The sequence below is a fragment of the Schistocerca gregaria genome, chromosome 4 (genome assembly GCF_023897955.1).
Source record: "Schistocerca gregaria isolate iqSchGreg1 chromosome 4, iqSchGreg1.2, whole genome shotgun sequence".
In the NCBI taxonomy this organism is placed as follows: Eukaryota; Metazoa; Arthropoda; class Insecta; order Orthoptera; family Acrididae; genus Schistocerca; species Schistocerca gregaria.
This window is the reverse complement of record NC_064923.1, coordinates 668,164,829-668,184,708: the sequence shown is the minus strand read 5'-3', so window position 1 is coordinate 668,184,708 and position 19,880 is coordinate 668,164,829. Positions and strand designations below refer to the sequence as shown.

At 42.4% G+C, this 19,880-nt stretch overlaps 1 protein-coding gene and 3 non-coding genes across 6 annotated transcripts in view; all 4 read right to left on the bottom strand.

Moving 5' to 3' along the window:
* The window catches only part of LOC126268185 (uncharacterized), a 294,060-nt gene that overhangs the window by 32,418 nt on the left and 241,762 nt on the right, over positions 1 to 19,880 (bottom strand). The window lies entirely within an intron of this gene.
* Positions 14,670 to 14,744, bottom strand: Trnal-caa (transfer RNA leucine (anticodon CAA)). The gene has a single exon. It is a non-coding gene; the product is annotated as a tRNA-Leu (tRNA).
* Trnas-cga (transfer RNA serine (anticodon CGA)) lies at positions 14,970 to 15,044 on the bottom strand. Its single transcript has one exon. It is a non-coding gene; the product is annotated as a tRNA-Ser (tRNA).
* Positions 15,270 to 15,344, bottom strand: Trnas-cga (transfer RNA serine (anticodon CGA)). The gene has a single exon. It is a non-coding gene; the product is annotated as a tRNA-Ser (tRNA).

Below are 19,880 nucleotides of genomic sequence, written 5' to 3'. Positions count from 1 at the left end.
GCTTTGCACTAACAACATCCAGGTGGAAGACATCTTCCGCCTGATAATGATGGTTAACTATCGAAACGCAGAATTGAGTGTTTCCATTAAATGGTAATAAAAATAGTTTTACATATTATTTTGAATTTGTGTGACTATATTGGTGTACATTAGGAAAAAGTTGCAGTCAGCAGCCGCTTTTCTTTAATCAAGCCATATTTGCTTTCAGACAAATGCAAAACAGTTCTCAGGTCGTTGCATTCACATAATATGGCTTCAGTGAAGAAGTAAACCTTCATAAGTTAGTGACTACTGGCTTTTAATTTTCTTACAGTATGTAAGGGAATTAGATTAGGAAATGAGACACTTAAAGTAGTGAAGGAGTTTTGCTATTTGGGGAGCAAAATAACTGATGATGGTGGAAGTAGAGAGGATATAAAATATAGACTGGCAATGGCAAGGAAAGCGTTTCTGAAGAAGAGAAATTTGCTAACATCGAGTATAGATTTGAGTGTCAGGAAGTCTTTTCTGAAAGTATTTGTATGGAGTGTAGCCATGTATGGAAGTGAAACATGGACGATAAATAGTTTGGACAAGAAGAGAATAGAAGCTTTCGAAATGTGGTGCTACAGAAGAATGCTCAAGATTAGATGGGTAGATCACATAACTAATGAGGAAGTATTGAATAGGATTGGGGAGAAGAGAAATTTGTAGCACAACTTGACCAGAAGAAGGGATCGGTTGGTATGACATGTTCTGAGGCATCAAGGGATCACCAATTTAGTATTGGAGGGTAGCGTGGAGGGTAAAAATCGTAGAGGGAGACCAAGAGATGAATACACTAAGCAGATTCAGAAGGATGTAGGTTGCAGTAGGTACTGGGAGATGAAGAAGCTTGCACAGGATGGAGTAGCATGGAGAGGTGCATCGAACCAGCCTCAGGACTGAAGACCACAACAACAACATGTAAAAGTAACACTGTTGATTCCAGATTGAACTGGTCAGTTTTTCATCAATTTTATTACCACATCAGCGCTATTAGTAACAAGTTTAGCTCGAAATACAAGATTTATATGCCTAAATATACGCGAGTGCACTAAAGCTATTCCATCATTCATTCAAATGATGTATTTTTGTGCGACATGGCATATAACCGAGTTTTGAGTGCCAGAAGAAAACAGTAATCTACCTCATTTGAGTCTGAACCCTTGAAATGGGATACGGGAAACAAGATAACAGTCCATCTAGCATCAACAACAATAATAGTTATAACCGTTTAATTACTAATATTACGGTTGGACGAAATAAGGAATCATTACAGAAACTGGAAGGGTTATGCCTTGTTATTTAAGGTAAGACCAGAAGTGAAGACGATATAAAATGCAGGTTGGCAAGAAATGTGTTTCTGAAAGAAGAGCAATATGCTAACGTCTAACACAAATTTAAGTGTTAGGGAGCCTTTTCTGAAAGTATTTGTCTAGCATGTTGCCTTATATTGCAACGTAACGTGGTCGCTACGTAATACAGATAAGAAGAGACTAAAAGTGTTTGAAATTTGGTGCTACAGAAGAATGCTAAAAATTATACGAGTTCATCAGATATCTGACGAAGAGGTACTAAATCGAATTGGAGAGAAAAGATCTTTATGGCACAACGTTACTAACAAAAAGATGTAGGGTGATAGGACACAGCCTGAGGTAACAAGCAATTTAATTCGATAATGGATGGAAGTATGGTGTAAAGACTGTATTTAGACACGAGGACTTGACTGCAGCAAGCAGGTTGAAGTCTTTATGCAGAGATGAAGAGACCTGCAGAGGATAGTCTAGCGTGAATAACTGCACCAAACCAGTCTTCGGAATAAAGACCACCACCACCACAGTAACAACAAAAAGAGCTTGAAGATCAATAAAAAATGATCTTAACGCTTACGTATTATTTTTCGATGTTCTGTTGACAGTTGTGCACACATGACTGATGTCTCCGAATGAAAATAAATGGTTTGGTATAATTATTCTTGTTAGCGTGGTAATTTGTGGCAAGGTCTTGTGGGACCAAACTGCAGAGGTCATCGGTCCCTAAGCCTACACACTACTTAATCTAACTTAAACGAACTTACACTATGGACAACACATGCACCGATGCCCGAGGCAAGACTCGAACCTCCGACGATGGGAAGTCGCACGGACCGTGACAAGGCGCCCCAGACCACGCGGCCACCCCACGCGGCTTTGTTAGCGTGCAATGCTGTTAGACAGAATAGCCAATGTCGATTTTTTAAAATGTAGCCCAAAATTTAGTAACCTCCAAGTTTACGTGCTCTAAGCCGCTGCCTATTTAGCTTGCATGGTGAAGCCGGCCTGAATGTACTGCTAATGTCTTTGGGCTTTGGTTATCTTCACTAACTTTTTATTATATATCATACAGTGAAATTTTGTTCTAAGGAATCTCTCTACTTTTATGTCAAAACATATTATAAAGCTAAAAATAAGGCGCATGTTTCTTCTTCTGTAAAGGCAGTGTAACTGCTAAACGGTAGTTGTAAGAACATTTTGTGGAGCTGGGCGTAAGATAAATATTCCCCTTTTTGTATAAAGCAGACCAAAACTAACGTACCGTACATCACTTTCTGAAGTTGGACAAATCCTGTAATAGATAATGATGTAATTACCTGAAGTGTGGTTGGTTGCTGCCTTTATATATAGTGAAGTGTATCTAGACGCAATCATTTTTCAGTTGCACGGATGGTAATACAAATGTTAATGGAGCGGACGAGACAGACTGCAAATAAATGAACTAGTGGTTTCAGTTACGTATGATCTTCGCTCCGACATTTAATAGAAAAACAGTAAATCTTTAATCTTGTCTCATGTAAGTTTGTAGTCGTTATACTAATTACTTTCGAAATGATGCAGAGATAACTGATGTGGATCAAACACATCTTCTGCCGTAAATTACAGGATTTGTAGTTGGTCCTTCAGTTAAAGGTCAGTATTTACTGATATTAAATAGGTAACACTTTCCTGATATTCTGAAAAATATTTTTTTGATCACGAACTGGCTTCCGCTCCTTAGTCATCTCCAGGTGACAACTGAATGTTGCAACCGCAGATAAAATGACGTGCGACTTGAACAGATCTTACTGGCGCAAATATAGAAAATATATAAAACGAGGAGACAACTAGTGTTTAGAAAGGAAATGATATCTTCTTTATTTTCAGAAGAAACATAAAAAAGTAATAATTTCTTTTGCAAACGCATTGTATGCCATCATTTTATGTATCTTCTGCATCTGAGTCAATGATGTGTGTGTAAGTCATGGAGGGACAGTAAGGGCAGACATACGCTGTACGTTGCTTTGAAGTAGACGCCGCCATGTTAGTCCCAACACATTAGAAGGCTACTGTTTAAGACTGCTTTTAGTTCCTAATTCCTGTAGTATGCACGCAGCACTTGCTTTAAATAGTAATGTTTCAGTGCTTTCGTTAATAACGCAATGTCAGGAAGGCAACTGCAGACCTTTTTCTGGGCTTGCAAGTCTATTCGATTCAGTAATACGACGTTTTAGGCCTCGTTAACGTAACTTCCATTTTGTTACACATTTCAAATAACCAAGAAGAGAAGAACCGTTATCCAACATTTTCATTGATGTGGGCTGACGAAATTATTGTTCGGTCTATGTGCTCTTTCCTTCTCACAGCGTTCACCCAAAGAGATTTTAGGGTTTGGCTGAAATGAAGTCGAAGGTCAAATGACACAATAAAACTACTACAGTAAAAGTAAACAGCACAATAAAAATTCATATATATATATATGCTTGAAGAAGTCCATTTACGTACGAAATGCGATTCCTTAATATACTTCAGACTATAATCATCTACATCTACACCTACATGGATACTCTGCAAATCACATTTAAGTGCCTGGCAAAAGGTTTGTCGAACCACCTTCACAATTCTTTATTATTCCAGTCTCGTATAGCTCGGGAAAGAATGAACACCTATATGTTTCCGCACGAGCTCTGATTTCCCTTATTTTATCGTGGTGATCATTCCTGTCTATGTAGATCGGTATCAACAAAATATTTTCGCATTCGGAGGAGAAAGTTGGTGATTGGAATTTCGTGAGAAGATTCCGCCGCAACGATAAACGCCTTTCTTTTAACGATTTCCAGCCCAAATCCTGTAATTCATAATGTTCGAACACAATATATGTTCCAAAATCCTGCTACATGTCGCTATTAACGATATGGGCCTGTAATTTAATGGGTTACTCATACTACCTCTCTTCAATATTGGTGTGACCTGTGCAACTTTCCAGTCTTTGGGTACGGATCTTTCGTCGAGCGAACGGTTGTATATGATTGTTAAGTATGGAGCTAATGCATCAGCATAATCCGAAAGGAACCTAATTGGTATACAGTCTGGAGCAGAAGACTTGCTTTTATTAAGTGATATAAGTTGCTTCACTACTCCGAGGATATTTACTTCTATGTTACTCATGTTGGCAGCTGTTCTTGATTTGAATTCAGAACCATTAGTACCCCCGTGATCGACGCCGCTGACATTTTTGATCAAAACACTTCCACCGGAAGCTAGTGTTTGTGGTAAGTAACGTGCCGAATGTCGGCTTGATGTTTGTGACGTCATGCCAACTCCCATTATTACACTTCCACAGTGTTGTACACTTCCACACTGTTGTTACAACATTCAGTTGGTATTTAAGTAGGGACTAAGAAGTTGAATGTTGGTTCGCCATCAGATGAATATATTGCAGAAAATCAGGAAAATGTTTCGTATTTAATATTATTTTTATGTTCTCAGAAAGGGATTTTCACTCTGCAGCGGTGTGTGTGCTGATATGGAACTTTGACAGATTAAAACAGTGTGCCGGACCGAGACTCGAACTCGGGACCTTTGCCTTTCGCGGGCAAGTGCTCCACCAACTGAGCTACCCAAGCACGACACACACCTTCCCAGCTTTACTTCTACCAGTATCTCGTCTCCTACCTTCCAAACTTCACAGAAGCTCTCCTGCGAGTCTCGGTCCGGCACAAAGTTTTAATCGGCCAGGAAGTTTCATATCAGCACACACTCCGCTGCAGAGTGAAAATCTCATTCTAGAAACATCCCCCAGGCTGTGACTAAGCCATGTCTCCGCCATATCCTTTCTTTCAGGAGTGCTAGTTTTGCAAGGTTCGCAGGAGAGCTTCTGTAAAGTTTGGAAGGTAGGAGACGAGATACTGGTAGAAGTAAAGCTGTGAGGAGGAGGCGTGAGTCGTGCTTGGGTATCTCAGTTGGTAGAGCACTTGCCCGCGAAAGGTAAAGGTCCCGAGTTCGAGTCTCGGTCCGGCACACACTTTTAATCTGCCAGGAAGTTTCATTTCCTGTCAAGCACCGGCGAAAAATTCAAATGGCTCTGATCACTATGGGACTTAACTTCTGAGGTCATCAGTCCCCTATAACTTAGAACTACTTAAACATAACTAATCTAAGGACATCACACACACCCATGCCCGAGGCAGGATTCGAACCTGCGACCGTAGCGGTCGCGCGGTTTCAGACTGTAGCGCCTAGAATCTCTCGGCCACCCAGGCCGGCGCGGAAAATTCAGTTTACGCGTTCTGTATTAATTAAATAAATTTGGACTTCGTCCGGTAGGTAGATACTTGGTAAGAGGTTTCACATTAAGCGGTTACCACGTTTAAAATTAAGTCTCTGATAGATAGAATGATACTCTACGCATGCCAGACGGTTGAGTATTGACCTAAATTTAAACGTTACCACGCACGTGCCGAGTTGTTATGCGTACTGACAATCTTCCAGAAAATGATTCACGTGAGAGGCATCCACCCACGTATTGCTGGACCACTTCCAAGGCGATATAACAGCCTTCGCGCTCTGGTTTGCCCCTGTTGATGAGACTAGTCTAAAATAGCTTCGTGACGCCTGCGGGCGTGCTCTTCCCCACAACGGACCTCTAGAGGCGCTCTGATAGTCTTCGCTGAGATGAGGATCTGAGGCACCATCTCAACACGCCCTACACCGTACCTCACAGTGGGCGAAGTTACCGGAACCAATACATCGCTTATACTTGTATCATCGCCACGTCCTGTGTTTAACTGGTGTGCTGTACAGGGAGGTTAAACGTAATACTAGAGAAGCAAAAAGCGGTTAATTTAGGAGATATGGATGAAAAATACTTTTAACTGCAGAATATTTAGTACCTAGATGGCAGGAGCCTATTAAATGTGTACGTCATGAAGAACCGCAGTCCAGCAGTAAGACAAAAGTAGGAGAAGTTGACACGGAAAAAAATGTTGGTCCAGTAATGCATCAGTGCTTGTCATTCCAGTGAATGACATGAGCTGAAAGAAGCAGAAGTCGATGAAATTCGGATGGATTTACTAAAGTCAGTGGAAGCTACAAGAACAAAACGACTGTCTGAGATAAAGTACACAATATGCGGAACCAGTGACTTACATCTCCAGCAAACTAGCGCTATCAACAAGCTACTGAAGACTGAATAAATGAGAAAACTATCAGCGGGACAGACAGGTATCTCAAGCTAGTAAACTGCAGAAGAACACAAACAATAATCGAAGTTACGGTGTTAAAGGTAAATTCGGTTTCAATTAGGGGAAACATGGCAAATAAGCAATTCTGACAAATCGCTCAGTAATGGGAGAAAGAACAGAGACAATCTGAATCTACACTAGCATTAAATAAAGGTATACTGACTGTAATGGATATCATTTTTAGCACAGGCAACAATAATAAAATCTAAGACTAAAGTTGTTTATTTATTTAAAATTAACAAAGTGATGAAGAGCAGTAGGAAAGATAATAGAGGCACTATTAATACCAAAAAAAGTAGTTGAAGCATTACCGTGTGCCAGAAAAAGGAAGATAGGAATATGTAAGTGGGCACAGGCGAATAAAACTATCTTCAACGAAACGGCTATACCGATGTCAAATACTGACGAGGAATTCAGGAACGCCTTCCAGTCAGGAGTGTTAGTTATCGGTGTGTGTAGATTCAGGCACTATTTCATTACAACTAGTTCTGCATGTATGTATAACTCGGTAGCTACATGCGTATCAGATTTCAAATCCAATGGTCTGGAGTTCAGTTCCCGGAATTATAGAGTTATTTCTCTTTCTTATCGTTTCATTCACATCTGGCAGAGATTTGATTCACACCTGGCAAAGATATATTAAAACTAAAATGTGCCAAGCTGCACATTGGTTTGTTTGAAATCTACATTAAACTGTAGGTTCCCTTTTATTTGTTCAAATTCAAATGGCTCTTAGCACTATGGGACTTAACATCTGAGGTCATTAGTCCCCTAGAACTTAGAACTACTTACACCTAACTAACCTAAGGACATCACACACATCCATGCCCGAGGCAGGATTCGAACCTGCGACCGTAGCAGTCGCGCGGTTCAGAACTGAAGCGCCTAGAACCGCTGGGCCACCGCGGCCGGCCTTTTTATTTGTTTGATAAGATTTTGACAGTAAGTTCCCCCACATGAACCACAGCCCTTGCCGAGGTGGGGTGGCTTGCGTGCCTCAGCGATACATATAGCATAACTGAAGGTACAACCGCAATGAAAGAGTGCCCGAACAGGTCAGACAAACATGTGGTTCCTGAAAAGGGGCAACAACCTTTTCAGTAGTTGCAGGGGCAACAGTCTGGATGATTGATCTGGCCTTGTGATACGGGCCCGCCGTGCTGGTACTGCGAACGGCTGAAAGCTAGGGCAAATTGCAGATGTTATTTTTCCCGACGGCATGCAACTCTACTGTGTGCTTACAATAAGCAGATTCAAATGGATTTACGCTGCAGTAGTTATTCGTAAATGAAGAGCCTTGCACAGGATGAAGTAACGTGGAGAGCTGTATCAAACTAGTCTCCGAAATGAATACCACAACACCGACAACAAAGGGGTTGGAGGTAAGGAAGGGTTAACAAGCTCCAATAGGTGCTTGCCTAGGAAAGCACCACGGTTTTCAAAGCAACCTACAGGTTGAGGAGAAATGTGCTTTTTGTATATGGATTGTAAGAGATTACATGAAGTAAGCGTTCATTATCTCAGCAAAGGAAAAACGCATATATGGAATGGTACCGACGATGAACCGATTTAATGGTGCGTAGATAAAATGTGTCATTAAGCATACTTGAACAATATTTCCCTCACGAATAATAAGATTACTGATTTATTTATTTGCTGGCCACAGCTTTGCCAGTTCATTAGAATTAAAGCATGATGGTGGTATAATTACTATATGAAAAATAAATGGAGATGATTGGGACTTGTAGCACGAAGAATGCGTGGGAGAAAGATGATGATGATGATCATCATCATCATCAGTGTTCTGCCTAAAGGCAGGTTTTCACATGGTAGATCTCCAGGCTATCCGGTCTTCTGCCATCCTCTTCAGGTCTGCATAATTTCCTCTTCCCTTTACGTCGTCTATCACCTTGTATCTCCTTCTTCCTCTCAGTCTTCTCCCACAAACCAATCCTTCCAAAGAATCTACTTGCAACCACTCCCTTCTCAATGAATGTCCCGGTCAGTTCTTTTTCCTTTCTCTTACAATCTTCAGCAGACATCTTCTCTCACCAACCCTTTCCAATACTCTTTCATTACTCACTCCTTCCATCCAGCTTATTCTCTCCAGTCTCCTCCACATACACATCTCAAATGCTTCTAACCTTTTTTCATCCTCTCGTCTCAGTGTCCATGTTTCTGCCCCATATAGTGACACACTCCAGACAAAACATTTGCCAAGCCTTTTCCTTAGTCCTTTATCTAATTTGCCACATAAGAGTCTCCTCTTTCTGTTGAATGCCTCCTTCGCTATGGCAATTCGAGTTTTCACCTCCTGGTGACATCTCAAGTCTTCAGTTATTGTGCTTCCGAGATATTTAAATTGACTTACTTGGCTAATGGTAGATTGGCCTATTTTAATATTGGACAGTCTGCGTCATGTACTGATGACCATACTCTTTGTTTTTTCTGTGTTTATTTGCATCCCATATTCCACACAAGCTTCATTCAGATCTTTGAGTATGTTATTCACTGTCCGCTCACTTTCTGCCACTAATACCATGTCATCAGCAAATCTTATACATTCTATTCTCTTTCCACCAATACATATTCCTCTATTCACATCTAAACTTTTCGCAATAATCTTTTGAAGGTATACGTTAAACAACAGTGGGGGACAGGCAACAACCTTGTCTAACACCCCGTCCAATGCTGCTTCCTTCTGATCAAGGAAGTTCTTTGCTGGATTACGAGACGTAAGAAAATATCGAGGCGACGAGGTAACTGTAAAGAGGAGAGATGACATTAGTTACGTGGATGCGTGTATCTGGAGATCGGAATGCACGTAATGATGATGATTATGATGATGATGATGATGATGATGATGACGACGACGTTGAAATCTGACGATTCGATCAAGAAACCCTCACTAAGTAGCGGATTGTAAGTTGTAATGAAACAACTGTGCAACGTACTGGGACTCGAACCCAGCCTATTCCTTTCATGGGCATGGGGAGGTAAATTCAACCAGTACAGCGTCAGCACCAGTCAGTAGTGCTTTGTGTCGCTCTGACGTAAGAGAAACGCAAAACCGCAGTCTGTTTTAACGCCTCATGTTTGTTTCCAAATGTATACGCTACATTCTATTTGAGACCAGCATCTCTCTCTCTCTCTCTCTCTCTCTCTCTCTCTCTCTCTCTGTCTGTCTGTGTGTGTGTGTGTGTGTGTGTGAGTGAGAGAGAGAGAGAGAGAGAGAGATTATATCAGCAGCCGAATTCCTAGGGACTGCCTTGAGAGGGACCGTGAGCTTCTGTCTGGAATCATCATTTTCGACTCAATTAGTTTGGCAGAGCGAGGGTAGCGGTCCTTCAGGCGCACCTGATCCCCTGGCCCCGGCGGCCACACTGTTCCAGAGAAGCTCCGCCTCCGACTAGTGCTGCCACCTAACGGCCAGCCCCGCGTCGCTGTAATTTACACAGTAACGTAAGCTACGGAATGGAAATACCCTGGCTCTTACATTCTATTTCGGAAACTTCAAATTTAGGCCGCTATAAACAAACTCCATCGAGTTTCACAGCACCGCCTGCGTTTTCCGGCGGATGGTGACTCTTAACAGACCTGGGCTACCGAGCGCTAGATTCCAGCGCGTATTTAGTACCAAAACGAAGCAGAACACTGCGTTACAATTTGACGGCAATTTCAGTAGAGGAAGCAGCGTTTATTGCAATAGTTCCACACTATACACGTTCTAACTTTACTTCGCCGAGCCGGCCGAGCAGTTCTAGGCGCTACAGTCTGGAACCGCGCGACCGCTACGGGCGCAGGTTGGAATCCTGCCTCGGGCATGGAGGTGTGTGATGTCCTTAGGTTAGTTAGGTTTAAGTAGTTCTAGGTTCTAGGGGACTGATGACCTTAGAAGCTAAGTCCCATAGTGCTCAGAGCCATCTGAACCATTTTACTTCGCCAGGAAAAACACCATGGTCAACCGCACACGTCTTACGAACTCTTGTCTGTGATATGTCTTTTCGAACGTTCTCGTCTCCTGTCATCTATTATTCCGTATATTTCAAAGCTTTTATTCCCTTTTGAGCCCTTGGCTTCTGCCGGCTTCCTTGCAGATGTGCTCCTTTCCTTTTTTTCTTTTCTAGTTAAAGCCCAACGTCTTCTCTTGAAGAGGTCTGAACTCTGTGATCAACTGCAAACACTACGCTGCGTTATGAACCTGATATCTCTCCTAAACGTCGCTTTTGAAAGGCGCTTTTATTCTAATGTTTCGACAGATGCTTGTAATTTCGCTACTGCAATGTGTAACTGGAGTCATCCCAAACAAATACTGCTCATCGCGTCTTTCATGGTATGCCCAGTGCCAACAGAATGAGTCGGTTTGTTCTCAGTTACAAATAGAACGATTTCTCAAGCGCAGTTTTACGCGCTCATTCGATACAGCGGTCCAAAATTAGACCAGTGTGATATTCGTTTCATAGATATTTATAAACAGGAAACCTGAAATAGAAAGAACAACCAGTACGTCAGTAGTAAGTCTCGTGCCGCCTTGTTTCGAGCTGTCTCCTGCCGCCCTGCAACGTCACTAATCCACGCGGTTTGAGGCATCATGTCACGGACTGCGCGGCACTTCCCGCCGGAGGTTCGAGTCCTCCCTCGGGCATGGATGTGTGTGTGGTGCTCTTAGCATAAGTTAGTTTAAGTAGTGTGTAAGTCTAGGGACCGATGACCTCAGCAGTCTGGTCCCTTAGGAATTCACACACATTTGAATTTTTTTCAGTGCTACTCAGTCACGATCGGAGTACTGGTTATTCTTTCTGTTTTACTGTCCCTGTTAATACAAATCGATAAAATGAATATTGCACTAGACTAATTTGAGACCACTCTATCGAACAGACACATACAATTACGCTTTAAAAACCATTCTGGTTGTAACGGGATACAAACCTACGCTTTCCTTTGACACTGGCCTTCACATGCAAGACGTCATAAGTACTATTTGCCTGGTGTGACTCTATCTACACATTGCAAAAATTAAATTGCCAGTGTCTGCCGAAACACCAAAACCCCTGACGAATCTTGGGAGAGAGACCCTGTGCAGCGCAACGGTTAGGACAAAGTCACCTGACTAGCGGACAGGTCGCCTTACGAAGACTGCATACCTAGGGAATCGGAAACAAACATTCTGTCCTATACAAATTACCCAGTCAACGAAAGATTGTGGAAGCACTCAGGCAGTCCACCAGTCTTTACCGCAGATCGTAAAAATGTCGTCAGTTCACTATCGAGCCTACACAGCACAAAAACACTAATACCTTCGTTTCGAGATACATTAAGGAGGGTAGGACATCAAACGGACTGACTTGGAGCAGGAGAAGCACCAGAGGACATTTTAATTTCCACTGTCTATACTTTTATAAGTAAATTCATAAAACTTTGTCACCATGACCAGGAAGGATTCAGGATTCACACTCGTAGCAGCGGAAGTTCAAAAACATAACAAAATATTTTTTTACATGTGAAATTTCATCATTTTTTCACCTACTATTGGCTGCATTTGTTGCTATAGGTACACTTTTCTTCATAAGTAAGAGAGGCTGTTCGATGAATTTTGCACACTATTAAAAGCCATACTTACAGGTGTCTGAAACTATAGAATCTAATTTATGAAAAAAATGAACGAGCTGTTATGTTTTAAACTTTATGTTTAGAAAAAAAATCTAATTTTTGTAGTTAATTATCTCAATTTTTACCACAGTTTTTAATAGATTTGGAAAATTCTAGAGTTTCATACACCTGTTAGTACGGTTTGTATGCTGTGCAAAATTCATCAAAGAATCTCTCTTACTTGTGAAGAAAAATGTACCTATAGCAACAAATGCCGCCAACAGTAAGTGAAAAAAATGATGAAATTTAATGTCTATAAAAAAATTTATTTTGTTATGTTTTTGCACTTCCAGTGCTATGAGTGTAAATCCTGAATCCTTCCTGGTCATGCTGACAAAGTTTTATGAATTTATTTGTGAAAGTATAGACAGTAGAAAATAAAATGTCCTGTGGTGCCTCTCCTGCTCCAGGTCGGCCCGTTTGACGTCCTACCCCCCTTAAATTTAAATCATTTCTCCAAGGCATATAGTTTGGTTACTGTCATTATAGTAACGAAATAGTAATGATTCTTTCACATATACGGGACCGTGCTGAAAGGTACTGCTTCCGAATTTTTTACGTGAAACTCTTAAAGGTTTTTAAATAAAACGTTATTAGCATTCTGTATATTTATTCTTTATGTCTACATATTTATTCCTGAATGCAGTCACTCTGGCAACGAACGCTTTTCTCCCAACGAGAAATTCGTTTTTTGATACAATCACTGTAGAACCTTTGGCTCAATGTAGAATGTTTGGCTTTGTTGATAGAGCCACAATCTCACGTCTGCTTGCACTGTCAAAGTGAAGTCCTCGAAGGTGTTCTTTAAGGTCAGAAAAAAGGTGAAAATCAGTTGCCGCCCGGTCGGGACTGTATGGAGGATGATCGGTGACAGTGAACCGGAGGCGTCGAAATGTTACAGATGTCGCAGCCCACATGTCTGCTCTTGCATTGTCGGGCTGAAGGTGGAGGTGCTCCTTGGGTGGGGAGATCCTTAGAATTCAAAACTCCATTATAAGACAGCTGTCTGTGGGCCATCGTTACCTTACTGCAAAGAGCCCTCTGAGGCACAGTTCAAGAATGGTGGTCAGGGCGCAAGGGCTACCCACGAGAGTTGTAAATTTGCTTGACCTGTGCAGGCCGAAGAATGTTATCGATTCAAATATCGACCAATGATTTGCGGTTTAAAGTGAATATATATCACCAGGTGGTGCGTTTCGCCTGCGCGAGTGAAGTAATTATTCTGTGAGGTCGCGTTGCTCCATGGCGAGAGAAGTAAAGTAAGAAAATCGGAATGTGACTGGACTTAGTTACGAGACACGATACCGAGAGGACGCGAAGGAAGGGTGTACAATGAAACAGTCATTGCTAGCCGCCATATTATATATGTTTTTTTAAGATTCACTAGCAATAAGTAATGTTAATGGGGTTTTCAGTAACGGCCAGAATACAATCTGTTGCATTTTAAAGGTAATTGCGCGTATTTAATTTTTATCAAAGGATTCTGTGTGGAACTATTATGCACTATAAGCTTGTATAGGACTTCGAACATTTGGTGGTCAATGTTTGCGATAGAACCTGCTTCTATCACACGGTCAAAGCACAGAGAAAATTTTCTCTCATAAAAAGAACTCATTTTACTCGCAGACAATAATCGAATAACCAAATGCGAATGGCAGCGTTACAATTCGAGAAGATCCCATAGAAGTTTTGTTTCTCTTACATTTCAAAAATTTTATAGGCAAACGTCGGGGTCGGCAGCTGCTTCTACACTACGAGAGTAACTTGTCTACGTGTACGAAATTACGTACGCTGTGGGGATCGTCGACGCCGATAGAGGTAGTGTTCTTCACAGACATAGAAACAGGACACTACACACACTAGTCCAGTAGCAACGCGTTTAATATTACCAGCTTGAAAACATTACTTCTTCCTTTGCACAGAAATATAATAGAGTGCTCCTGCTGTCATGCGAATTCGCATCCAAGACCATATTCCAGGTGTAGGTGTAGCACACAGACCGGTTGACTGCAGGCCCTCACCTCACCTTGCCTCCCTTCTAAACAACGAGAACCAGCTTTCATCAAACCTCGATCCTGCCCCCCCCCCTCCCCCACTGCCCCCCCCCCCCAATGAACTCCCTCTTGACGCCACTGAGGTCGCAAATGGCAATGGTGTCAAGTTAGCGCTCATTGGACGGCATGGTGGAGGTTCGATGAAAGCTGGTTCTGGTTGTTTGTAATGGTGGCCAGCTGAGGGCCTGCAGTCAAGCGGTCAGTGTGCTACACCTACACCTGGAATATGGTCTAGGATGCGACTTCATATGTCGGCAGGAGCACTCTCGTGGTTATCCCTTGCATCCTGACTGCCATTCATAACAGCATTTCACGGGGTGCTTTCCAACAGAATAACGATTCCCGAATGAGATTTTCACTCTGCAGCGGAGTGTGCGCTGATATGAAACTTCCTGGCAGATTAAAACTGTGTGCCCGACCGAGACTCGAACTCGGGACCTTTGCCTTTTGCGGGCAAGTGCTCTACCAACTGAGCTACCGAAGCACGACTCACGTCCGGTACTCACAGCTTTACTTCTGCCAGTATCCGTCTCCTACCTTCCAAACTTTACAGAAGCTCTCCTGCGAAACTTGCAGAACTAGCACTCCTGAAAGAAAGGATACTGCGGAGACATGGCTTAGCCACAGCCTGGAGGATGTTTCCAGAATGAGATTTTCACTCTGCAGCGGAGTGTGCGCTGATATGAAACTTCCTGGCAGATTAAAACTGTGTGCCCGACCGAGACTCGAACTCGGGACCTTTGCCTTTCGCGGGCAAGTGCTCTACCAACTGAGCTACCGAAGCACGACTCACGTCCGGTACTCACAGCTTTACTTCTGCCAGTATCCGTCTCCTACCTTCCAAACTTTACAGAAGCTCTCCTGCGAAACTTGCAGAACTAGCACTCCTGAAAGAAAGGATACTGCGGAGACATGGCTTAGCCACAGCCTGGGGGATGTTTCTAGAATGAGATTTTCACTCTGCAGCGGAGTGTGCGCTGATATGAAACTTCCTGGCAGATTAAAACTGTGTGCCCGACCGAGACTCGAACTCGGGACCTTTGCCTTTCGCGGGCAAGTGCTCTACCAACTGAGCTACCGAAGCACGACTCACGTCCGGTACTCACAGCTTTACTTCTGCCAGTATCCGTCTCCTACCTTCCAAACTTTACAGAAGCTCTCCTGCGAAACTTGCAGAACTAGCACTCCTGAAAGAAAGGATACTGCGGAGACATGGCTTAGCCACAGCCTGGGGGATGTTTCCGGAATGAGATTTTCACTCTGCAGCGGAGTGTGCGCTGATATGAAACTTCCTGGCAGATTAAAACTGTGTGCCCGACCGAGACTCGAACTCGGGACCTTTGCCTTTCGCGGGCAAGTGCTCTACCAACTGAGCTACTGAAGCACGACTCACGTCCGGTACTCACAGCTTTACTTCTGCCAGTATCCGTCTCCTACCTTCCAAACTTTACAGAAGCTCTCCTGCGAAACTTGCAGAACTAGCACTCCTGAAAGAAAGGATACTGCGGAGACATGGCTTAGCCACAGCCTGGGGGATGTTTCCAGAATGAGATTTTCACTCTGCAGCGGAGTGTGCGCTGATATGAAACTTCCTGGCAGATTAAAACTGTGTGCCTGACCGAGACTCGAACTCGGGACCTTTGCCTTTCGCGGGCAAGTGCTCTACCAACTGAGCTACCGAAGCACGACTCACGTCCGGTACTCACAGCTTTACCTCCCCCAGGCTGTGGCTAAGCCATGTCTCCGCAGTATCCTTTCTTTCAGGAGTGCTAGTTCTGCAAGTTTCGCAGGAGAGCTTCTGTAAAGTTTGGAAGGTAGGAGACGGATACTGGCAGAAGTAAAGCTGTGAGTACCGGACGTGAGTCGTGCTTCGGTAGCTCAGTTGGTAGAGCACTTGCCTGCGAAAGGCAAAGGTCCCGAGTTCGAGTCTCGGTCGGGCACACAGTTTTAATCTGCCAGGAAGTTTCAGAATAACGATTGTCCACAAACAGCTGTTGCAGCCCACTATGTTCTACAGAATGTCGACATGTTGTACTGACCTGCTCGATCACCAGTTTTGTCTCCAATCGAGCTCATCGGACGACGTCTCCAGTGTCATCCACAAACAGCATTAACCGTCCCTGTATTGACCGCCCAAGTGCAACAGGCACGGAACTTCATCCCACAAACTGACATCCGGCACCTGCACAACACAACGCATTCGCGTTTGCCTGCTTGTTTTCAACATTCTGGCGCTTACATTGGTTAATGCACCAGCATTTCACATCTGCAATGGCTTATCCTGCGCTTACGTTAACTTGTGATCTCGCAATATTAATCACTTAAAAGTGTTACCTAAACAAATGCATTCCTGAAATTTCATTACTCTACATTAATTATTTTTTGGCCTTGCGATTTCTTTTCCATCAGTGTACGTAGCGAGTTTACCTGGTGTCCCGCCATAATTTGGTGCACGCAGTGTCGTCATGATACAATGTTGTTCAGTTGATCCATGGGATACCTTCGTAACTTACAGATATGGATGAATGTACTAATGGCTAAATTAGACTTACATCTGTAAGTAGGCTGTTTAAGTTTTAATGTTGGTAACGTCACTTAACGCTCTGTGAGAAAATCACTGACTATGCTGTGTGCAGTCTGTGGCTGGTTTGCATTGTTGGAATTTGTTATTGTAGTGTTGGGCAGATGGCTGTTAACAGCGCGTAGCGTTTCGCAGTTGGAGGTGAACCGCCAGCAGTGGTGGATGTGGGGAGAGAAATGGCGGAGTTTTGAGAGCGGATGATCTGGACGTGTGTCCATCAGAGACAGTAAATTTGTAAGACTGGATGCCATGAACTATATATATATATATATATATATATATATATATATATATATATATATATATATATAATGACCTTTGATAACTATTAAGGTAAATACATTGTTTGTTCTCTATGAAAATCTTTCATTTGCTAACTATGCCTATCAGTAGTTAGTGCCTTCTGTAGTTTGGATCTTTTATTTAGCTGGCAGTAGTGGCGCTCGCTGTATTGCAGTAGCTCGAGTAACGAAGATTTTTGTGAGGTAAGTGATTCATGAAAGGCATAGGTTATTGTTAGTCAGAGACATTCTTTTGTAGGGATTTTTGAAAGTCAGATTGCGTTGCGCTAAAAATATTGGCTGTCAGTTAAGTGTTGATCAGAATAGGTAAAGAGCGAAATGTTTGAGTACATTCAGTTCTGCTCAGCTGTTCGAAAATCAAATAATGTAAGAGATTTATCAGCACAGTAATTCATTAATTTTTCTAAGGGGACGTTTCACATCATATAATTCACAACGCTTCATTCGCATTATGCAGTGAAATCTATCAGTAATCATAGTTCAATGGCAGTTCAAATGTCTCTGAGCACTATGCGACTTAACTTCTGAGGTCATCAGTCGCCTAGAACTTAGAACTAATTAAACCTAACTAAGCTAAGGGCATCACACACATCCATGCCCGAGGCAGGATTCGAACCTGCGACCTTAGCGGTCGCTCGGCTCCAGACTGATGCTCCTAGAACTGCACGGCCACTTCGGCCGGCTCAATGCTGATGAAACTGTATTTTTGTAGCCATTTTACTCCGCTGCCACACAAAAAGAAGCAACAATACAAGATTATGGCGCATGAAGACCTTTGTAGGCCACTGTGAAACCGTGCTGAACAGTAAAATAACATTCTGTAGCTAACCGGACTAAACTTTTGCGAGGTGGTTCTTATTAATTTCTAGTCATCTATTTCGGCACTCACCATTTTCCCAAGAAATATATGAAGATACAGTCTAGGAAGTGCACTGAAATAAACTCTTCAGGCGCAAGTCTATTTGCGTTGTTGCACGTATACCCATGGCTCACGTTTCGCATTAAGAAGTAGGACGAAAGGTGGTTCATCACGACATTTTTGTTCCCACCCAAGAATAGATTTCTGGCTTCTTCAGGACCTCAAACATCAGTGATTAGTCGCTGTCAGTGTCAACAGAAATATCGCTGGCACTGGGTCACTCTCTTCGACTCCGCCACACACGTCCGAGTTACCAAGCACTTTCAGTCAGTATTTCGGACGTCACTGTGTCGTGTTCTGCTTTGGGAAATGATCTGTCATGTTTAGCAGTGGTGGTAGTTGATATGTATGCAGAATAACGCTCTTAAAAAGAAGACGAATGGGAGCCAAGATTTATCGACCTTCTTTCGCATCGTTTTTCTTGGGAACTGTAGGCGATCTTACAGAATCCATAGCATTTTTCACTAACGCCAGATGTGTTGTACACATTTTTCCAGTCAGTATTTCGCAAATGAGTTTTAAAACCCTCATTTCTTTTCCTTAGTTCCCTAGTTTAATGACAAATATTTATTCTGTGAGTTGCAGTCTCGATGTGTCTCTAAAATGTTTTCAACAGAAGAGCTGCCGGTTGCCTCAACTATTGTTCTAAATTGTATAAGGGAGAGTTAGATTATAAGAAATAGCAAGAGACTTAAGCATAGCTTTAGAACGGAAATAAGATAAAAAATTTAAATTAAAACATACAGTTAATGTTACCTCATTCTGCTTAGACATTTAAAAACATGGATTAAGAATGAATACCAACAAATCACCAGCTTTAGACTTTTATAATTCGACAGTAGGAAAAGGGAGAGAAGGAAACATAGTAGGTGAATATGTATTGGGGCTAAGAAATGAAAGAGGAAGCCGTCTGGTAGAATTTTGCACAGAGCTTAACTTAATCATAGCTAACACTCGGTTCAAGAATCATAAAAGAAGGTTGTATACATGGAAGAATCCTGGAGATACTATAAGGTATCAGATAGATTATATAATGGTAGCACAGAGATTAAGGAACCAGGTTTTAAATTGTAGGACATTTCCAAGGGCAGATGTGGACTCTGACCACAATCTATTGGTTATGAACTGTAGATTAAATCTGAAGAAATTGCAAAAAGGTGGGAATTTAAGGAGATGAAACCTGGATAAACTGACTAAACCAGAGGTTGTACAGAGTTTCAGAGAGAGCATAAGGGAACAATTGACAGGAATGGGGGAAAGAAATACAGCAGAAGAAGAATGGATAGCTCTGAGAGATGAAGTAGTGAAGGTAGCAGAGGATCAAGTAGGTAAAAAGACGAGGGCTAGTAGAAAGGAGAAAATATAAAAATGCAGTAAATGAAGCAGGCAAAAAGGAATACAAACGTCTCAAAAATGAGATCGACAGGAGGTGCAAAATGGCTAAGCAGGCACGGCTAGAGGACAAATGTAAGGATGTAGAGGCTTATCTCACTAGGGGTAAGATAGATACAGCCTAAAGGAAAATTAAAGAGACCTTTGGAGAAAAGAGAGCCACTTGTATGAATATCAAGAGCTCAGGTGCAAACCCAGTTCTAAGCAAAGAGGGGAAAGCAGAAAGGTGGAAGGAGTACACAGAGGGTCTATATAAGGGCGATGTACTTGAGGAAAATATTATGGAAATGGAAGAGGATGTAGATGAAGATGAAATGGGAGATACGATACTGCGTGAAGAGTTTGACAGAGCACTGAAAGACCTGAGTCGAAACAAGGCCCCAGGAGTAGACAACATCCCATTAGAACTACTGACGGCCTTGGGATA